We start from the raw sequence: 20975 nt of genomic DNA, 5'->3' as shown, positions 1-20975 counted from the left end.
CTACACATTTGTGTGCTTTTTTTTTTTTTAAATTTATTTATTTATACAAGAACCGGGATACAGGCCAGATGCACGGGAGGGTGAGAGGATTTACCAGAGACAGAGCAGGGAGCAGAACAGGCAGACAACAGAAATATGCTGCTGAGGGGAGCAGCGGGCACGACAGGAGAGGTCTGCTGTGCCATGTGGGACCCTCGCCTGCCAGCCAAGATCAAACCCGTGCTGCAGAGGCTGCAGACAGCTTCACAGCGCGGTGCTCAACCGCCTGCACCACCAGGGGAGGCCCTTGTGTGCTGTTTTTTTCTTGTAATTGAGTTGTATGACTTCTTTGTATTTCTTGGATATTTGCCCTTATTGAATATATGATGTGTGAATATCTTTATCTTCTCCTCCTATTTGATTGGCGCCCTTTTGTTTTTATGATAGAGTTTTCTTTCTTTTTTGGCCATGCAGAAACATTTTAGCTTGATGTAGTCCCCTTTGTTTACTTTTGTTTCTGTTCCACTTGCCGTTGGAATCCCTGGAGACATCTCTGAAGATGCTATGTTGAAGTGTTTGCCTGTGTTTTATTCTGTGCATTTCTTTTCATTTTCATATCCACATAAATTTTATTACAATATATTGTTACAGTTGTTCTATTTTGTTTTCAGTTACTGTTGTTAATCTTTTACTATGCCTAATTCATGAATTTTATCATGAGTTTACATGTGTAGGAAAAAACAGACTATATAAGGTTTGGTACTATCTGTAGTTTCAGTCATTTACTGGGGGTCTTGGATCATATCCCTTACAGTTAAGGGGAGATTGCTGTACATAAAGGATTGCCTTTGTCTGAGTGTCTATCCCACCTCTGCAACTCTGAGCAAGGACTGTGTCTCTATCTCCTTACTGGCAAAAGGGCTATGACAATAATATTCCCTATCCCATAGAACTGTAGAGGACTTGAGGATAAATCCTTTTCTAGTACTTAGTTCCAGTAATAGCACACACAGGCTTGCTATCATCTTCTATGTATCATAGTTTAAGATTTTTTTTTTTAAAGGATCAATGCTTTTTATTTTTTATTTTATTTTATTATTTTAAAAGATTTATTTATTTATTTCTACAAGCACTGGGTACAGTCAGAAGCGCGGGAGGGTGAGAGAATTCACCAGAGCCAGAGCAGGGAACAGAACAGGGAAATGGACCTTAGTACACTGCTGAGGGGAACAGCGGGTGGCAGGAGAGGTCTGCGCGCCATGTGGGACCCTCCTCCTGTGGCCGGGGAGCAGTCGGGGATTGAACCAGCACTGCAAAGGCTGCGGGCAGCTTCGCAACCCAGCGCTCAATCGCTGCGCCACCGGGGAGGCCCCATAGTTTAAGATTTTTCATCCTAATCTTGAATCTATTTTAAGTTAATTTTGAGTATGATATGAGATATTAGTCTAGTTTTATTCTTTTGTATATGGCCGTCCAGATTTACCAACACCATTTGTTGAAGAGACTCATTTTTCCAATGCATACCCTGCTACCTTTGTCATAGATTTACTGCCACATAAGTGCAGTTTTATTTCTGGGTTCTTGGTTTTAGTCCATTGGCCTGTGTGTCTATTTTTATTCTGATGCCATACTGTGAAGTTCACATGGTGTACACACTTCTATATCAAGAAGTGCCCAGGATGCTGTAATTGTTCATCTAGACCCTAGGGTTCTGAAATATTTTGTTCTGATAGTTAAATCCAGATCAATAATTGCTTCAATAGAAGGTCTTATTCTAAAGCTTCTTACTCTGCCATCTTCTATGAAATCTTTCTGCATTCATTCTTAAATTTGTTCTAGATTGGACAGTGAGTTATATGGACACCCACTAGTAATTGAATGACAGGAGCAAGAGAAAAATATGAAAACAAATTCTTAAAGAAAATATAAGCCATGGGCTCAACAATAAATATTTACTGACCGCTCGAAGAGTATAAACTATCAGATGATTGCTATAGGGCTTTCTAGTTTCATTTCAATATAGATTATGCCTTTTGGGAACATTATAAACTAGTACAGTATTAGTACAGTGAAGACCTTTGTTGGAAGTGTTAACAGATTACATTGATTTCCACCCTGTTTAGATAGGGAAATTGTCATCGTAACATGTGAATCAGAGGCAGAGTCTTTGGAACAGCCTTATCTCTTGTTGCTTACATGGATGCCATATTGTCTGTCTTTCTACTTGCTCCCCTTTCCCAAATCTGTGGGTGGGTCATGAACAATTGCTTCATGGCTGTGTGCAGTCTGCAGGCCTTATGTTGTGTAGGCCTGCTATAGACAATGCTCTTTAATTGGGCAGAAAAGTTGCTGCGTTGGCTTCTTTCCTATTTAAAAAAGCTGAGTACATGCTGTTACTGCAGCATTTCCAGTTTATGCCAACTCAAGGAGCAAGATCCTAGGATCTAGGGCCTCCACATGGTGATAAGTAGCACTATATATTGACTATTGAGTTTGATTATTTATAATTTTAAGGAAGTGCTTTTTTGAATGTGGATTAATATGCATTTATTCATTCTGGCCATTCACTAGACTTCAGTTGCTTCTTAGAGTCCCACTTAAGATGGTTTTTATTAAAGTTTTGGTAACTACTCAGAAAGGAATAATAGAATACATTTGGGAAAATATGCTTTCAATGAAAGATCTTGGGCTGACTGTCTGGGTGACTGCTTCTCCATTTCTCCCACACATACCCAGAATGTTACAGGTAATAACAATTTTAATAACAAATTTAAAAATATAAGTGAATAGAAGTGGAAATAATGTGTACCTCTTTTTTTGATCTTCATTAAACATGAATGAGCTAGTTTTTTTTTTTTTAAAGTTTACCAAGTCATGGTAAATCTTTTTTTTTTTTTTAAACATTTATTTATTTATACAAGCACTGGGTACAGTCAGAAGCGCGGGAGGGTGAGAGAATTCACCAGAGCCAGAGTGGGGAGCAGAGCAGGCAGAAGGACCAAAGTACACTGCTGAGGGGAGCAGCAGGCGACAGGAGAGGTCTGCGCGCCACGTGGGACCCTCACCTGGTGGCCGGGGATCGAACCGGCGCTGAGGAGGCTGCGGGAAGCTTCGCAACCCAGCGCTCAACCACCGCGCCACCGGGGAGGCCCATGAATGAGCTAGTTTTAGTTAAATGAAATAATTTCTTGTTTATATAAGTAACCACATGTTATGGTTGAATTGTAAACTCTGGAAAAAGGGGGTTGTGATGTAACTTCTAACAAAGTAATAGTTACATCACATGAAATGACTACTGATAGTATCTTAATAGTATAAAAACTATAAAATCTTATTAAAATTAAAATGCCTAAATTATACTCATCTACTAGGAAACAAATAGTTTTAATCTTTTTCATAGTTTCTCCATGTGATGTTAATGCTGTGTACATTAGTATTGATGTTTGAATTTAATATTACTTTCTCTAGAATTAAAATTGCTAACACCATAGCTTTGGTAATGCACATTTGAATATTTAATTGTGTTGCTATAAACAGCTTCTCTAATGCTACATTTTCATTGAATATGATGGGCCTTCTGTCAGTGCTGGCATTTCAGCAATCTTGCTCCTTTCCTGATGTATGTACGTGAAGTGTTCATTCCTGTGATTTCCCCAAAGTTTTACTTGGGAAGCAACATGATTTGAAAGATGTTTTCTGTTGTATGTTGCTCAAGTCAAGCTTTGCTTTGAATCAAGCCAAATGATGAAAACATAGTCCAGTTTTTTTTTCCCAGCAGAATGCAATTACCTCTAAGGCTTATAGTAAAAAGACTAACTAATTGAGAACACTTGTCTTTGTTTTCAGTTAGCAAAGATTCTTAAGAATGTCCACTTTTTAAATTAAAAAAGGTGAGTTTATTTTTAATGAACTAAGATTTGGTAGCGCTGAAAATTAAAGCATGTACAGGTTATCCTCTTCCTCAAGGGGACATATACTACTGCTGTGCTCGTGTGAAGTAATAATGAGATACCATAAGCAAACAGTAGATGATTCATGTCAGATGGTTCTTCAATAACGTTGCGTGGGGGGGGGGGATGCAGCTGATGTATGGGATATTGAAGGCAGATTAAGTTGTTAATGTATATTAGTATATTCTTAATTTCCTTTTAATTGAAAAAGACATATTGACTTTAATTAGAACCATTTCACAGGAACTGTCAATTAGCACATGTCAAACTAGTTAATTCAGAACAGAATTCTTTTAATTAGGGTCTGCTTTCCTTTAACTATGGGGCCAATGAAATCAGCCTTTCCTTATCTAGATTTTAAATGTCTGTAAGACATATAATACAAATGTAGACTCTTATCTATTATTAGAAGCCCATATGGATAACATTAAAATGATGATGCTGGCATTGTTCATGCAGCACAAATCAGAGTCCCTTTATGACTGTTAGAAAAAAAATGGCTTTGAACAAAGACTATTTTAAATACCAGATTTATCCTACTTTAAAGAGACTACAAAATTTATGACATGCATGTTCACATTTAAAGTATTATTTAATACGTCTGCTCAAATAAATGGGCCTATTCAAACGTTTTGTGTGTTCTATCAGCCGAAGACACATAAAACATTGTCAAGCCATACAGCAACATTTTTCCCTTAAATGAACTGTAATCAAAAAGGGAAAACAGACTGAATGATTTTTTTTTTGCACAACATAAAAATAGCATTGTTAACTTTCATTGCATCCAAAGATTTAATACCAAGAGTTGATACAGTGACTAAACTACAAGTGGTAAGCTAATGTGATCTTAGTAATCAGACGGTGTGAAATGTGAAACTTGGCTCTTTCTTAATGTAATGGTGTGGAATTATAGCATTTTAGTTACAGTTGACATGAGGATGGACTCACATAGTGAGCTTGGTGGGGCAGGGTTGTACAAAATAGGGTATGCTCAAAGTTTAAATATTTTAAGTGATATTTAAAGGGACAGTTAAGGTGAAATCCAGTTTAGTTTATCATCTGAGGTCTAGGTACTATTTTACTGAGTTGTATAACAAACAAGGGTTATAGAAATTAGTAGAAATAATATTTAATAAGCTAAAACTTGGATTGCACAAAGAATTTTCTTGTAAGATATTTTATGTAGATTCATACTTGCTCATCTTGTAGTTACTTTTAACTTAATGTAACAGTATTGTTCTTTTCTAAAGTGTGGTATACTATATCAGTGGCTGCATTTGTGCAAGTTAAATTAAGTGAAGAATTGCAGTAATCTTTGAATTTTGTTTAACACAGGCAAAACAAACAGATGAGAAAAGCTCAACTGAAAAACCTCTTTCTTTTTCTTCCAGAGTTAAATTTCCTCTTCTGAACTATTCCTAGAGTTGCCGTAAGCGCTCTACTCTGTGTTTGAGAGGCAGTTTATGTTCAGCATGTCCATATTTTGTTTGGATCTGTAGTTTTAAACTCATTTGGTATCATACAGTCTTTTGAGACTGTAATGAAAGATTCTAATCCCTTTTCCAGAAAAATCCATATAGGTACACATGCACTAAAATTTCAGGATGGGAAATCTCTTTTTAAAAAATTTATTTATTTATGCATACAAGAGCTGGGGTGCAGGCCAGAGATGCGGGAGGTGAGAGGATTCATCATAGACAGAGTGGGGAACCGAACAGGCAGATTGACCGAAGTACACTGCTGAGGGGAGCAGCAGGTGAGTCAGGAGAGGTCTGCTGCGCCATGTGGGTTGTTCCCTGGCCTGCCAGGGATCGAACTGGTGCTGCAGATTGCTTCATAGTGCCGTGCTTAACCCTGTGCGCCACCAGGGAGACAGGATGGGAAATCTTAACTTCTGAAAATATCTGTCACTTTGTGACAGCATGGATGGAACTTGAGGTGATTATGTTAAGCATGATAAACCAGAATGTGAAAGACAAGTACCGCATGGTTTCCTCTCATATGTGGACTCTAAATAAACAAAGCAAATCAACTAACAAAGGCAACAAAAATATCTCATAGACTGTGTGAAAATATGATGCTTGGGAGGAAAGGATAGAGGGATCATTTTGATAGTGTCGATGGCACTGAAGCTTTTGTGATGGGTGTTGTGAGGAATATACACATATTGAGGTGTGAAGGTTTTTATATTTTATATAGTAAATATAAAATTTTATATAGTACTATATAAAATATTGTATTATATTTGTATTACTATATAAATGTAACATTTTATATAGTAAATATAAATTTACATAGTATTCAATGATAAATCATTAAAATACTAAACCAATGGTAAACCAATAATTTTATTTTAAAAATTGGCACAGACTGTTAAAGGGTGTAAGTTTGATATTATTGACTATTTGGAGTTTTCCAGACAGTATACTGGTTTCTGGAAATAGAACAATGAGTAAGATGAGCAACTTAAGCATCTGAATCAAAATGACAAATTATTGACATGTTTCAGAAACTACTATGTGATTTTTTTAAAAGATTTTTTTCTCTGAGCTGGTTAAATTTTTTTTCTATATTACAAAGCTTGTACAAGTTATAAATGTAAGATTGACAATTTTAATAGAAATTACCTGGAAAATAGAATTATAAAATGTAATCAAATATTAGAGATAAATTGTATAAATTTGACTCACTCTTGCTAATTCTTTCCATTTTACTTATTTATATTTCTGCTTTGATTAATAATTTCAGTAATAGTAATTAAAGTTATGGTTTTGATCCATTTTTTGTTTTGCTTATTCATTTCAATTACACAATTTATAATAAATCATAAAGAAAGATGTAAGGCTTAATAATATAATTTTCATAAATTAGGCTCATTTAAGCTCAAAATGTGCAAATGATTTTTGGGCAGGTGCTAATTAATTTCTTGATTATCCACGAGTAGGTTATCCATGTTGTGCCAGGTTTTAAATTTGAACAGTGGTTGAGCTAGGCCTAATTTCCAGAAATATATTTTTTAAAGATTTATTTCTAATTAGGCACACAAGACAGGGGTGGAGGCCAGATGTGCAGGGGCAGGGTGCAGAGGATTCACCAGGACAGAGTAGGGAGCAGAACAGGCAGATCTACTGCAATGCACTGCTAAGGGGAGCAGTGGGAGAGATAGGAGAGGCCTGCTACGCTATGTGGGTTAGTATCCTGGCCAGGGATTTAGCTCATGCCACAGTGTCTGCAGATAGCTTGAGAGTGCTGAAACTTTAACCCCTGTGCCACCAGAAAGGCCCCAATTTCCAGGAATATTAAGAATCTGTACTTCACCAGATAATAAGTTTCTTTGCATATTTGTTATGCAAATACAAAACAGTTACTTTTGTTTATTTACTTATTAATCAAATGTTATTGATTTAACATTCATTAGCAGAAATTATGTAATTTCAGGAGCTTCACACTTTTATATATGTATACACTTCACTCATCTACCCCCAAATTTCTGGTACCATCACACTTACCAAAAAGCTCCCTACCCCTTTCTTTCTCTCCTCCCCTTTCCCTTCCCCTATGGTAACCACTACATTTTTTTTTTTTTAAATAAACAGAGTGAAGACCATTATCTTCTACAATATGAACAATTCCATCAGTAGAATTATTGGTATAATTTCCTTTACTGATGTCATTAGATTCTGCAAATAGAAAACCTATGTTCAAATTCCACTGTCATAATTTCTAGCCATTGAATTTAGGGTAAGTTACCTAACTTCTCTGAGCTTTATTTTTTCTTCTGAAAAGTGGAGTAATAATAACTACCTTATAGCATTGTATTGTATGGATTTAATGAAATATGTAAAGGGTTAGCATCATGTATGTTACTGACTTACTTGGTTTCTATCCCTTTTCAAATAGTTTTGTTGTACTCTCCATACTGAGAAAGCAGCTATCTGGTAAATAAATTCACTTGTAGATGGAAATACAAATTGTTAACATGAGTGCACTAATAATTTGATATTTGATGTATATTAATAGGGAAACTACCACTGCTTTTGGTACTTCAGGAGAAACCAGCTGATAATATTCATCTACATACAACCAACAATCATCTACATAACGACCAGCAATCTTGTTTTGCATGTGAAATATTTTATGACCGCCTGTAAGGGCAGGAATGGACCACAGTGCAGGTTTTCTGATCCAGCAGACCGGGTAAAGGAGGAGTCAGAGTCCTCAGTGGTTTTATGCAGGTCTTTTATTGGGGTTCACCAGGCATATGGCAGGCAGCAAGTCTTCACTCTATCTGGGCTCTCCGGTGTTCTCTGCTCCTCTCTTGGCTTCTCTTTCGGCTTCTGCTGCTGCTGGCTTCCCGGTGACGGTGACGCTGCCCTTAAAGGGCCAGTCTCTCAGCCCAGGTGTACCCACTTCAGGTGCCCACCATCAGGCATGCATTCAGGATCACTGGGTTCCCTCATCTATCCCGATGGCGGGAGGGCAGAAAAGCCTGATACCTTTTACCTTATCCTACACCGCCACTCGATGAAATAGACTTTAGCATTAAAATTTTGTGTGTAATAGGTCAATGCAGAATATTAAAATATCCCTGTAAGGCAGTTGAAGCTTCTAAAATATATGCCTATATTATGATTATAATTATACCAATGAAAGGTAATCACTGAAAATATTTTGGTGTATTATATATATGGTGAGAATTTGATTAGGATATTACATTTTACTAAAAATTGTGTGTTAAGTGGCTGCTGAAGTTCACTTTTAAAAGTAAGCTTATTTTGAAGTATTCATTTTCTTCTTTCTGCTCAAATAAGTAATGTTGGAGTATACCTTTTTTGTATTAAAACTCTATTTGAATTTCTGATTATTTCATTAGGATAATCCTTAGAATTACTGGTAAAAGAGATTGAATCACATTAACATTTGATACATATTACCCCAAAATGCTTTCCAGAAAAGTACCAATTTGTATTCTCATAAGCCCCAATGTAACATTCTTTTATGAGTGCATTGCTTTTTTGAATATACAGTTTGGCTAGCTGTAAGTCAGTTGAGTAGCATGTAGTCTTTTGCTAATTGACTCTTGTCTAATTGATTCAATATAGCACTAATTTAGTGAGACATTGAATAACATTTTAATGAATCATGTGATCTTGCCTAGGGTTTTCAAAAGGATAGCTTTTAGTTTTCAAGTAAAGTTTAAAGTAATATATGGTATTAGTGGTAAATATGCCAATTTGACATAGTCATATTTTGATTTTTGTATATTTTATAAGGTCTCTTTGGTATTAATTTCTATACAATTTTTTTAGTGGAAAATGAGATTCTTCTAATGTGCAATTAAAGTACTTGCACTATTGGCAATATACATTATAGCAAAACTTAAGGGTAAAAATCAGCTCATTTTACTTTGTAGTGAAATTGGAAATAGGAAAAATATGCTAACATGATAATATCTAATGAGGGAAATGTTCCATGCAGATGTCTGTTTTTCTATTAATCTCTAAAATGACTATATGCCTTTATTTATATGAGTAACATCAAATAAAAACATGTTACTCAGAATATACCCACTTACTGAAAAGACAAACTCAATATGAGCTTAGAATTTTAATAAATTCTGTTTTAACAGTGATTTAAATCTTTAGATAATGTCAGATTTGAGATTTCAACAAAGATGTAATGTCTACGTATGCTACTTCTGAGAGTTATTTAGATACTAGATATTTTCTTCTTGTTTAGCTGAATTTTGTGCAGTTTCTAATATGAAAGTGAGAACTGGGTCTTGTATAATGAATCTTGTATGAGACACAGAGAACTGTAATTTTACCAGGTTATTTTTGAAACCTCCATCTAGGCACAATGGCAACCAATTTTATTTATTTATTTTTTTATAGTATGTGGATAAAGGGTTATATGCTTTCAAGGTAACACAAAAGGCATGTGAAAGGAAATAAAAAACAAAATTTTTGTTTTTGCTGTTGTCATTAGGGATTTTCATACTTTCTTCTCATGTTTACTAGTAGTAACAATGCACATTTCATTAAATTATCACAAAGTTAGTAAAATGACAAGGGGAATGTTTGTTGCTATTGCTGTTTGTAGGGTAAGGAAAAAAGTGTCAGGTTTTTCTGCCCTCCCGCCATTACGGTAGATGACAGAACCCTGCGGTCCTGAATGCATGCCTGATGGCGGGCACCTGGAGTAGGGTGCGGGCATAGGTAGATGGGATTCACCTGGGCTAAGACTGGGCTTTTAAGGGCGGCATCACGGGGACACTAGCAGAAGTCGAGAGCAGAGAAGCAGTAGAAGCAGGAGAGCAGAGAAGCAGAGAGAGCGCGAGAAACACCAGGGAGCCCAGAAAGAGTGAGGATTTGCTGGGGGCTGTGGGTACTGCCAGCCTCCCGGCCCCCCAGGACCCCTGCCTGCCATGTGCCTGGTAAATCTAAATAAAAAACCTGCAAAAGCTACTGAGGGTTCCAGGACTCTTCCTTTACCCGGTCTGCTGGATCATAGGAAACCTGCTCTGTGGCCGGTCCTGCCTTACACTGTTCTAACTTTTTGTTCTTTAAATACAAACCCTTTTTTATAGTTATGAGTTATTTCAGAATAGGATTGCTTTAGGGAGATTTATTTTGTTTTAAGGCAGAAAAGGCTACTAACCTAAATTTGGATCTATACCTTCACAGTTGGTAAATATGTTGCTGTTTTAATAGGACAACTACATAGAGTTGCTATGTTTTGACTAGTCACATTTGCTATTGAATGTATGTCAGTGTTGGCACAATTTTGGTGAAAGGTAGGGAGAGACTTATAAAACCTTTTGAATTGGTATTGGTATCCTTCAATCTTGGACCTAAGAAAAAGAAATGATAAAGCCACACTAATATTCATATATATTCATTTGTACTAACCCTATCAGGCTTGATAGTTCTATAAACTTGAATGTACACGATGGAGACAGATGAGTTGTGTCAGAATTAGAAAGATGAAATGGGAAAGACATAGGAAGAGATTAATCTCTAGGCCTTTGGTTTTTAATTTGTAGAATTAACTTCTATTCTTTTTCTCTTAAGTCTTGAACTTCTGATTGTAATTGGAATTAATTTAAATGCAGTTTCCAAAATAATAGAATAAATCATTAAGACTGGGTATCTTGTTTGTTATTGAGTTAATAGATTAGTTCTACATTAGTTATCGTGTCATTTATAAATCTTAATATCTTGTCACTTTTAAATGTGCTTGTAATAAAAAAAAATCCTTGCTTTGGTTTTTCTTTGTTTTTAAGGTTAAGGAGCAAAACTGAACTTCACCATGAAGCTCTCCTAAAATTTTGATTTATCGTTACTTTCTCAAGATTCATTTTGAATTAGATCATGTTCTTCTTGTAAACTTTCATGGAAGGATTTCAAAATGAGTAAGTTGACATCCCAGGGTGTGATATTTTGGGAGGTCCTTGTCTGCAATTGATAGATACTATTATGTTGGCTGCTGTTAATATAGTAGAAATTATTCTTCAAAGTCCAGTTGAAAATCAAGCCCAGTGTCATTTGGTGAGGAGTGGGGAAAAGAAAATATACATAAATAATCAGTTGCAAACCTGGAAGGACTGCTTGCTAGTTTTAGTTTATCTTAACCTACATAAGCATCAGGATCAACTTAATTAAGAAAAAAAGGTAATGTCTCGCTCAGTACTTCAACAAATATACTTTTGTGGATGTGTTAAATTTTTTAAAATGGAATGTGAGAATGGAAGTCAAAGATGTTGGTTGTTGTACAACATAATGCCTACAGTTAACAAACACTTTAAAATATTTTGAGGATAGATCTTATTAAGTGTTCTTACCACATAACAAAAATAAAACCATGAAAGAACATTAGGAAATTTTTGAATATACAGATATGTTTATAATATTTTGGTATTCATATATTCAAGCTCATCAAAATGTATAAAATATATGAAATTTATATATTGATTATATCTCAGTAAAACTAAAAAAAAGTTGATTATATTTTAAAGATGTGTTACAGAGAAGGAAGAGATGAAAAATAAACTGATGAAGTCCCAAAGCATTTAGAATTCTTGATGTAAGAGGTGAATAGAAATGGCCTCGTGATTCCTTGTTTCTGTCTGTTGCCTTCCTGATGAGTACTTGATACTGATGATGACAGTGTTGATGTTCTCTTTGGCATCTAAAGGAATAACAGATACACTGAACAGTTTCTTATTAGAGATCTTTTCTTCCACTGAGGCTACTGATTCATAGGATACAAACTCTTTAGGGGCAATATTCTAGCGAGTAGCAATGTATGAGAGAAGACGCTAAAGAGGACAAAAAGAGACAGCAAAAGAGAGTAGATAAACTAGGGGAGAAAAATGAAGGTTTTTCTCCATTCTGCTGCTCACGAATCAAACATCTGAGTCCTGATCTCTTCCTTTTGCTTTCATCCTGCCTACCATCCTCCAGCTGGTAAAAGTCCTACTCTAATTTTAGTGCTAATTCAGTTCTTGAAGGCTCTTACCCTTTCCATCTGCAGGTATTCCAGAGACAGGTGGTCATTATAACTATCACTGATCTTATTCCTCTTTGTACTGTCAGCAGCATTTGCTGAAAGTTTTATTGGATGATCAAATCTTCTCACTTGGTCAATTCAATTTACAGATATTTTTTCGACGTCACTTTAAACCAATCCGTGTTCTGGAGGTATAATGGTTAATAAAATACAGAGTTTAATTATAACCGATACCTGATTTGCTCTGGTGAAAAAAGATTGAGGGAATAGAGAAAAACAGAGTATGCTATTTTTAGAAAAGGTAATCGAGGAAGTTTTCTGTGAAGGTGATATTTAAACAAAAATCTGAATGAAGTGAGGGAATAAACTATGAGTTTCTGAGCTGTATGTACCTGGGAGCAGCATGAGTCAAGCACAAAGGTTTAGTTACGGCATCTGCATGGATTAGCAAGAAGCAATGTTGGATGGAGGGGTGCCAGTGGTAGGAGATGGTGTTAAGTGTTAGGCAGAGGCAGATGATGAAAGACCTGATAGACCACAGCAAAATCCTTGGATTTTGTTCCACATGTGATGGCAAGTCATCACACTTAGAATGTTAAGTGCAAGAAGTAACTTCACTCTAGGAATATTTTCTGAAATGAAAACAGATCTTCAGGGTAACGGGAGACTTCTTAGGCACTCACCCACTTGCATTTATTTATTTATTTAAAAAGATTTATTTATTTATGCATACAAGAACTGGGGTACTGGCCAGAGGTGTGGGGGTTGAGAGGATTCACCAGAGACAGAGCAGGGAACAGAACAGGCAGATTGACTGAAGTACACTGCTGAGAGGAGCAGCGGGTGAGTCAGGAGAGGTCTGCTGCACCATGTGGGTTGCTCCCTGGCTGGCTGGGGATCAAACCCATGCTTCAGTGGCTGTGGATAGCTTCATAGGTTGCATCTTAACCCCTTGTACCATCAGGGAGGCCCCTCACCCAGTTGCATTTATTAATATCAAATGCTGTGGTAGGATTAGGAGGATGTTGTTCAAGAATAGCTTGTACTGGATGAGACTTCTGAAGGTCTGTTTTACCCTAGGAAGAACACTATGGTACTATTGCTAGAGGGAGCAGCATGGCAGGGGTGGGAGTGGGGAGAGCACTGGCCAAGTTGCAGAAGTAACATCATCTTCCCCAACCCTGTTTCTACACACTGAACATTTCCACTCCCAGTATGCTGTGAACCAGACTTCTGGAACGAGGGACTACTGGGAAGGAGAAATGAGTGGTGGTGCCATTATTGAATGGGGAAAAGAAACTGAAGACACACTAGGTAGACTTCTGGTTTTTGCTCTTGCAGCTTTAGTGCTTTGGATCCAGCTGTCTTCAGAGACAATGGCAGCTGTCTCTTGTTAGCCTGTGCTATTGCTTTATTCTGAACCTTGGTTGATACAAACTTTTCCTTCTTTACTAGTCCTCTTGGGCCCTGCTTGAACTTCCTGCCTCATGAGAGTCTGATTATTCTGCCTCTGTGTATGTGGGTGGCACAAACCCTAGAATGGGCAACGTATTTATTTTTCCCTTAACAATTTGGGATCTCTGGGCATCCCTCAGTTTCTCCCTATATCAGTTTTGGGTCCCTGACTGGGAATGAGCCTCCTAGATGGAATAGGTAACTGTCTTCCTAGAAAGATTTCATTACCTTTCAGAAGACCAGTAGAAGTGAAGTCAGTGGTGCTAATTCAGTAAATATTTTTGTGGGCTTATTATATACCAAACACTGTGCTAGATGCTTTTGCAAATGTTAGACTGTGCAGGCATTTGTCCCCATTTTACAGAGGAGAAAGCTGAAACTCAGAGGTCCTATTGTGTCAAAGCTGTTGTAAATACTTGTTTAATTATGGAGTATTCACATTAAAGTATGCTCTTTGCCTGAATTACTTGGGTAATTGCAACAGTGTGGATCTGAGTATTAACCAAGTTTAATCAGGCAATGTGCAGTTTAATTTCTAAGAATATATTAAAGGGGCAATTGCACACACACATTTTAATTATTTTCTAGAAATTAAAGGGCTATGGTCATTTTAGAAACATTACAAAATTTTCACACACACACTTTATGGCAACTCTTTGCTTCCTTCTTGATGATGACTCAGACCACCTCTTTTTCAATATAATACAGTGGATTCTTGATATTATTATTATTATTATTATATAACTTGTTGCAAAATGAGTTTTCTCTTTGTCCAGTGGTACCAATCACTTGGAATGTCCTAAGATAATTTATTAATTGCAGATGAGTTTGGAAAATTTAACAAATATGTTTGAAAACTCTGTCTAGTAACAGAGGTCATCTGAAGAGCTCAGTTCCGTAGTTCATTGAGTGGCAGTGACTCAAAGTCTTATGTGCTAGCAGCCTATCTGTACGGCATATGACCAAATCTGATCCTTTTTGGCCATAATTCATTTAAAGAAAGTAAACAAAATAAAAATGCTCTCCACTTCCCTGATAACCTCTTTCCTTAGAGCAGATGTAAAAGTATAACTCACCTACATCTCAGCTACTCAAGGAGTATACTTATTTATTTATTTTTTTTTGCAACTCGGTTTCGTTTCCTTTTTTTTTTTTTTTTTAAGATTTATTTATTTATTTATACAAGCACTGGGTATAGTCAGAAGCATGAGAGGGTGAGAGAATTCACCAGAGCCAGAGGGGAGAGCAGAACAGGCAGACCAACGAAATATACTGCTGAGGGGAGCAGTGGGCGGCAGGAGAGGTCTGCGCACCATGTGGGACCCTCGCCCGTTGGCCAGGGATCGTCGAACTGGCACTGCAGAGGCTGTGGGCAGCTTCACAACCCAGCGCTCAACCGCTGCGCCACCAGGGAGGCCCTTTGTGACTTGCTTTCCATTTTGAATCCCTCCCTCTCCTGCCCAAGTGGCACAGGTTTTAAAGTTAATTAGGGGTCTCTTACCTTTTCCTGGTGATCTACAAATTCTTCAGTGAGGGTGGTGGATCCTACTAGACATTTTCATCTTTCCATTGTTGTGGCATCATGAGAAATGTTCATCTTTCATCTTTTTTTATGAAGTTAATTGGTCATCACAGGCTGCTTTGAATTCATTCATCCCTCATTTCCATTCTCCCATAAGGTTTTAGCTGGTAAAACAACTTTCTCTGCAACTTCCGTGCTGTTGATTACTTTGTAATCTTTCTGTGGTACTCAAATTACACTAAGATTTAGACAATTTCCTGAGATTCTCACATATTTGACTGGAAAGTTCTATGAGGGTAATACTTTGCTTGCCCCTCATATTATCCACCAAGTTCTGTGGGCTCTTCCTGCTTCCCTGAGAAAGGGAATTTCTGTGTTTTGGAAATGGGGCACAGATTGCCTCTGTTCTCTTGTAAAAACAATGTTTAAAATATCTATTGTTCTTTTGACTTTTCTTTTTCCCATTGCAGAGAATTTTCATCAACAGTGAGGAAGTCTTATTTTGTTTTCTTTGTTTTAAAGGTGTTCTAAATTTGTTTCCTATGCTAGTTGTTGCAAATTCGTGAGCTGCATTTGACCTGAAGAAGTACTTCTTGCTTGGGCAGTATTTAAGAACTGGAAAAATTCACATAAAATTCTGAATTTCTGTTCTTCTCCACATTTGATTCTCTTTTATTTTATTCACCTGTCTGACTTTGTTAAGCATATATCCAGAGTCCTTTCCGTTATTTTCAATGCCCAGAATTTTGAAATTCATAGGTCAAGAGAAAGATGGTTGTTTTTGCTTTTTGCTGTTACTGTTTTCCCTAAGTCAGGGTGAACCTATATGCTGCTTGAAGAAGAATCTAAAATAATAGGGAGAAAAATGACTAATATTTAAAAAATGTTATGCCACTACAAGATATCAGAATTTCATTTTACTAATTTAAAATTGTTTTGTCAAGTTAATTCTTTAAATTCATCAATGTTTACAAATTTTAAATATACAAACATTTCCAAAGTGATTGGATCATTTTACATTCCTACTAACAATGTGTGGAAGTTTAATTACCTGACAGTCTTGTTATTATTTGGTGTTATTAATATTTTAATTTTAGTCACTTTATTGCATATATCATAGCTACTTATATTTCTTTTTTTTTTTAAAGATTTATTTATTTGTTTATACATACAAGCACTGGGTACAGTCAGAAGTGAGGGAGGGTGAGAGAATTCACCAGAGCGGGGAGCAGAGCAGGCAGAAGGACCGAAGTACACTGCTGAGGGGAGCAGTGGGCGGCAGAAGTCTGCGCGCCATGTGGGACCCTCCTGGGGAGCAGCCCGGATTCGAACCGGTGCTGCAGAGGCCGCGGGCAGCCGCTGGCAGCTTCGCAACCCAGCGCTCAACCGCTGCGCCACCGCCACCGGGGAGGCCCTTATTGTTGTTTGTTTTTGCATTTTCCTAGTGACTAATGATGTTGAGCATCTTTTCATGTGCTTATTTTCCATTTGTATATTTTTTTGAGCAATGTTTATAACTAAAGCTGAATTCTCTTATTTTTAAGGTAAGAACTTTTATGCATTATGGATACAAGTCCTTTAGGAGATATAAATCTTTTGAAAATATTTCTTTCCCATTTTCTTAATGATCTTTTGAAAAGGCAAAATGTTTAACTTTTTTTAAAAAGATTTATTTATTTATGCATACAAGAGCTGGTGTACAGGCCAAAGGTGTGAGGGGGTGAGAGTATTCACTGGAGACAGAGTAGGGAACACAACAGGCAGACCTACTGAAATACACTGCTGAGGGGAGCAGCGGGGCGAGATAGGAGAGGTCTGCTGCGCCATGTGGGTTGCTCCCTGGCCGGCCAGGATCTAACCCATGCTGCAGAGGCCGTGGATTGCCCCAAAGCACTGTGCTCAACCCCTTGCGCCACCGGGGAGGCCCCCAAATTTTTAACTTTTAATGAGGCCAATTTGATAATTTTATGGTTAAATCTTTTGTGTCCTGTCAAAAGAATTTAACTCAAGGTCACAAAGATTTTTCTCGTATTTTATTCTAGATATTTTATAGTCTTTGCTCTTGTATTGGTGTCTACAATCCAGTTTTGGTTAATTTTTATATAAAATGTGAAGTGAGGATAGAGTTTCATTTTTTTTTAATATGAGTGTCTAGTTGTTCCAATGCTCTTTGTTAAAGAGACCATCCTTTCCCTATCTCGTCAACTTGATACATTTATTAAAAATTAGTTGACATAGGTATATTCTGAATTATATCCTGTGCCATTGATTTATAGGTCTTTTTTTTTAATTTCATATATTTTTTACACCATTTTTTATTTTTGCACAATGTATGCATTTTCATCTTGGGTATAATCCACATACAATTCCCACCCCGCTTGTTTTGATCCTACTCCCTTCTCCCCCCCCCATAGTGTGTCTTTGGTTTATAGTTGCTTGTTGATTTTGATTTTTACTTTATTATGATTAGTCTTTTTCCTCGTCTTTTATTTAGGTTTTCTAAATTCCTGCTATGAGTGAGACCATCTGGTATTTTTCATTTTCTTTCTGGCTTATTTCTCTGAGTATGATCCCAGCACCCCTATGTTTACAGCAGCACTATTTACAATAGGTAAGCTATGTAAACAACCCAAATGCCGCAAAATAGATGACTGGATCAAGAAGATGTGGTACATATACACAATGGAATATTACTCAGCAATCAAAAAAGATAAACTCATGCACTTTGCATTAACAAGGATGGAGCTGGAAGGGGTCACGCTCCGTGAGATTTAAGGTCTTTCTTTAAGGCAATATCAGACGATGTTGGTTATAATATCGTATATCTTGAAATGAGATGGTGTATAAGTCCTCTAACTTTACTTTAAAAAATTGTTTTAGCTATACAAGCTGTTTTGCATTTTCATTTAAATTTAATTTATCGACCAATTAATTAATGTATGTAACATTGATTTACAACACTGTATGTTTTAGGAGTAGAGGTTTGCATCTCTTCACATATATGTTACCACATCACACTCACCAACAAGGTACCAACAATCCTCTACACAGTCCATTGGACCCCCTGCACCCTTTGCCCCAGTCCTAACTCCTTTTCTAGTAACCTCAGTTCTGCAGTCAGAATCCAAAGGTTTGTTTTGGTTTGCTTTTGTCTGTTCTTTTACTTTGCTTATTTATATCCCACATGCGAGTGAGATCATCTGGTATTTTCTTTCTCCTTCTGACTTACTTTGCTTAGCATAATTCCTTCCAGTTCTATCCATGTTGTCCCAAATGGCAAAAATTTCATCTTTTTTTAAAAATAGTAGAATAGTATTCCATTGTGTATATATAACACACTTTCTGTATCCACTCAACTATCATTGGCCACTTAGGTTGTTTCCATAGTTTGGCTATTGTAACAGTGCTGCAATGAACATAACAGTGAATATATCTTTTCAAATTAGTGTTTTTATATTCTTTGTATAGATACGTAGGAGTTGAATTGCTGGATCATTTTTAAAGCTATTTTTAGTATTTTGAGAACCCTCCATTCTGTTTCCCCTAGAGGCTGGATCAGTTTACTTTCCCACCAACAGTATACAAGAGTTTCTTTTTCTCAGCATCCTTGCCAACATTACTTGTTTCTGTTTTATTTTTCCCCTCAAATTTTATTAATTTGCCATTCATTTACATAGCTATGTGCACTTACCTTCCACCAAAGTTCCAGTGCCAATATCCTCTGTACCTCCCCTTTTACCCTTCCCCCATCCTTCCTGGTAACCAGCTTATTTTTTCACTGAGTTTAAGAATTATTTCTGTTATCTTTTGCCAGTTTGTTTGTTTTGATTATTTATATTCCACAAAATGAATGAAACCATCTGGGAACTGTCTTTCACTTTCTGACTTATTTCACTTAGCATTATCATCACAAGATCCATTCAGTTTTCCCAAAAGGCATTAGTTCACCTTTTTAAATATCTGAGTAGTATTTCAATAAATATATATTCCTCAATTTCTAATTCCAGATGTCTGTTGATGGGCACTCAGGTGAATTCCAGGACTTGGTTACTGTGAATAATGCTGCTATGAAAATGGGATACATAGGTATTTTTACATAAGTGTTTTTATATTCTTTGAGTAAATACCTGTCAGTGCTATTGCTGGATCATATGGTATTTTAATTTTTTTTTTCCAGGAATCTCCTTTACCATTTAACTGAAGGTGGCACTGATTTATATGCCTACCAATAGTATATGAAAGTTCCTTTTTTTTTCTCCACACCTTACCCAACATTTGTTGTTTCCTGTCTTTTTGATGGAGACCATTGTCACAGGTGTGAGATGGCATATCACTGTGGTTTTAATTTGCATTTCCCTGGTGTTGAAGGATGTTGAGTATTTTTTCATGTGCTGGTGACCATATGCATGTCTTCTTTTCTGTATATTTTTAGCTTTTTTTTTGTCATTGTCGAGTTTTATGAGTTCTGTGTAGATTTTTAATATTAACCCCTTTTCAGATGTTTGTAGGGTAACTCTTTGTTCAATGATAATTTCATTCACTGTGGACAAATGTTATTTGTAGTTCTCTGTTAACTTAGTTCTTTTTGTTTAATTTTGCTTTTGGTTTCCCTCATTGGAGTTGAGTCCCCAAAGGCATGTGGGAAGCCAGTCACCAAGTGCTTAGCCTATATTTTCTTCTGTGTATTTTATAGTTTTGATCTTACATCCAAGTCTTTTTCACAATTTTTAGTTAATTTGTGTATGTGATGTGAGATAATGATCAAGTTTGATTCTTTAGCATGTGACTGTCCAGTTTCCCCAACACCATTTGTTGAAGAGTCTTCCTTTTCTCCAGTGTATATTCTTTGTACATTTCTTGTACATTAATTGTCCATATAAGTGCAGATTTATATTTGGACTCTCAATTCTAGTCCATTATTTTAACAGCATACTCTTTTGATTAGTATAGTCTTGTAGTCCATTTTGAAATCTGGTTGCTTGATAATGCCAATCTTCCTTTTTTTTTTTTTTTTTTTTGGTTAAAATTGGTTTGGCAATTTGTGGTTCCATATAAATTTCAATAATGTTTGTTCTGTTTCTTTGAAGAATGCTATTGAAATTTTGATAGGGAATGCATTTAAACTGTGTATTATTTTGGTAAAATGGCCATTTTAACAATGTTAATTCTTCCAGTCCACAAGCATGAATATCTGTGGTGATTTCTCCCTTTCCATTCCTATCATTTGTAATCTGTATCTTCTTTTGTCTTGACCTATTTAGTTATCATTTTTTCTACCTTTTATTTCACTTAATTTTCTCCATTATTAGCTCATCTTCTATTTTACTGCATTCTTTGTTATTCTCTTCCTTCTGCTAATTTTATATTAATTTACTCTTTTTTTTTTCTTAAGGTTGAAGCTTAGATCACTGAGTAATTTTTCCCTAAAATTAGTTCTTAAAGCTCTATATTTTCCTAAAGCACTGATTTTGCATACTTATATTGATAAGCTATGTTTTCATTTTCATTCACTTAAGAATGCTTCCTAATTTCTCTTGTGATTTCTTTTTGATCACAGG

The 20975-nt window shown here is 36.2% G+C and overlaps 1 long non-coding RNA gene across 6 annotated transcripts in view; it reads left to right on the top strand.

Annotated features, from left to right (window-relative positions):
* LOC119260187 (uncharacterized) overlaps positions 1-20975 on the top strand; it is a 142767-nt gene that overhangs the window by 79299 nt on the left and 42493 nt on the right. For 5 of the 6 annotated variants that reach the window (XR_008549400.1, XR_008549401.1, XR_008549402.1 and 2 more), the window contains 2 exons: positions 7526-7670; positions 11215-11343. This is a non-coding gene — a long non-coding RNA (uncharacterized LOC119260187). Of the gene's footprint in view, positions 1-3829; positions 3870-7525; positions 7671-11214; positions 11344-20975 lie in introns of those variants that run through there. The other variant, XR_008549403.1, reaches the window with a different exon arrangement.

The sequence above is a fragment of the Talpa occidentalis genome, unplaced genomic scaffold, assembly GCF_014898055.3.
Source record: "Talpa occidentalis isolate TD23 unplaced genomic scaffold, MPIMG_talOcc4v2.1 talOcc4.6, whole genome shotgun sequence".
Taxonomy (NCBI): domain Eukaryota; kingdom Metazoa; phylum Chordata; class Mammalia; order Eulipotyphla; family Talpidae; genus Talpa; species Talpa occidentalis.
This window is presented reverse-complemented; position numbering and strand designations above follow the sequence as displayed.